Here is a 2,395-nt window from a genome sequence, read left to right as displayed (position 1 = left end):
GCCGTCTGTGGGGAGAGTACTTCTAAGATGACTTCTGATACTGTGTCACCGAATCAGGGCAAACGGCCTGAGGTCCAGACGGACCATGAAAGTGGCGACGAAATTGAAACATATGTGGCCCCGGATGGGTCTTTCAGAACGAAGCACCCTCGTGCTAAAGATAGAACAGAACGGGAAATCAGCCAAGCTGCTCCCAACAACCCAGCCGGGCAACCAGCTGGAATTGCCCAAACGGTGGAGGGCTCAGCCCCCGTTACAAGAAACGAACTCATGTCTTTCATGAATAGTTTCAAGGGTGAGATCAAGAGCCTCATCCGGTCAGCTACTCCAAAGAAGGGTCAGCCGGCCAAGAAGCCTTCTGGAAAGAAGGCGGTCAAAGAACGAGTTCCTACCCCTCATCCCAAGCCAAAGGAGGGGGAGGGCTTAAGGTTTGATCCAAGCAGACTCCGTTTTCCTCAAGGGGAGCTGCGAAAGGCCATCCGGCACGTACAGCCGGATGGCTCCAAGAAAACATTCTCAGACGCCCGCACATTTCTCCAAGAGAAGCGAGGTCAGGCGTCTGTGTCGGCCTCAACGTCGACCTTCCCGGACAGTTTCCATGACGTCTCACACAGGCGTACGGGAACGAACCTTAGGAGCCAGACGGGCGAAGCTTCTGCCCGGTCTGGACCCAAAGTGATCCAGCCTGGCCTATTCGGCACACCGAATGGGTTGGGTGGATCCCCTTTCATGTCACCGGGTCTTTTCGGTGGGCAAGCGCAGCAGCCGTTCCAACCCACGGACTGGCAGCTGCGCCTGCTAAATTTGGGGGAACAGCCAACGGCGTTCTCACCAGAGATAACCCAGGCGGCACAGCCGCCTAAGATCAAGAATGTTTTGGTGGGGGCCTATGATGGCACCACCAACCTAGAAGACCATCTAATGGCCTACTCTAACCTCATGTACCTCCAGGGGTTAGATGATGCCGTCTGGTGTCGATGCTTCCCGGCTACCCTCAAGGGCATAGCCCAGCGGTGGTTTGGTAACCTACCAGCCGGTTGCATCAACAGCTTTCGAACTTTGGCGTACTTGTTTACGTCAAATTTCTCAATGAATATTCCTGCCAAAAAGACTAGCCTCGACCTAGGGGCAATACAGCAGGGCGACCGGGAGGGCCTCCGGTCGTACGTCAGACGGTTCAATCTTATGAGAATTCAGATTCCAGGACTATCAGACGAAGTGGCCTATACAGACTTCTTTCGAGGTCTGAAGGATGGGTCGACCTTTAAGTTTGACCTCGTCCGGAAGAGGGTTGCTACCCTCCAAGAGGCGTTAATTGAAGCTGAAGCCTATATACAGGCGACGGAGCTTTGTGCTGTCAAGCAGCCGTCAGATTATAAAAAGTCTGACAAAAAAAAGAGCCGGCAACAGCATCAGCCGGCAAGAAAGGAAGAAAAGAGAAAAGGGGTCTGGGCAGCTGACCGATCAGGACAGCCGGCCCAGAAGATCAGGCGGAAGTCAGAACCATATGTCCCCAAAACGAGTTCACAAAAGATTGCTCCACCATCCTCCTGGAAATCAAAGACCGGATGTCTCTCGACAAACCGGCTGAAATGAAAAGCCCCGTGAATAAACGGGACAAGAGCAAGTATTGCCAATACCACGAGGATGTTGGCCACGACACCAATGGCTGCTATAGCCTCAGGCGGCTATTGGACCGTCTGGCAGATGAGGGGGCCCTAAAATCCTATCTACCCAAGGCTAAGGGTAATACCCAGGCCAAGAAAGGGCAGGCGGCAAAAACCGGCCCAGTAAACTCCGAGACGGATGAAGAGACCATCTTCACCATAGCAGGCGGTTTTGCCGGAGGGGGTCCCACCATCCGGGGCACCAAAGACAACATCAGGAAGCTGGTCAACTCAGTGGATGAGGGCCAGGCGTCGAAAGACATCTTCCCTGAGGTCCTTATTTCTGAAAAGGACCGGGGCAAGGTCAGGCGGCCTCATGATGACCCCATCGTCATCGAATGCAAGGTTGCCAACCAGAAGGTTGGCCGGATCCTAATAGACACCGGGAGCTCGTCTGACCTAATCAGTTATCAGTGCTTGACCAAGCTCAAGTACACATCCGGTAACATGCACCAGGCTCCTCACCCACTAGTCGGTTTTGGGGGTGGAGTAGTGCATCCGGTCGGAAGCATAGATCTTCCGATCCGGCTGGGTGAAAAGGGGCAAGGACGCCACATGATAGTCAAGTTTTTAGTTGTGGAGGAGTTGTCCGCCTACAACATGATATTTGGCCGTCCTACCCTCAACGCATCTAAGGCTGTCATCATCCCGTCCCTCATGTTGGTCAAATTTCAAAAGGATGATGGTACAGTCGGTGCCCTAAGCGGGGACCAGAAGACGGCAAGAGA

This window comes from Chenopodium quinoa, unplaced genomic scaffold (genome assembly GCF_001683475.1).
Source record: "Chenopodium quinoa cultivar QQ74 unplaced genomic scaffold, ASM168347v1, whole genome shotgun sequence".
NCBI classification, from domain to species: Eukaryota; Viridiplantae; Streptophyta; class Magnoliopsida; order Caryophyllales; family Amaranthaceae; genus Chenopodium; species Chenopodium quinoa.
The sequence above is the reverse complement of the archived record's forward strand: the minus strand, read 5'-3'. Positions refer to the sequence as shown.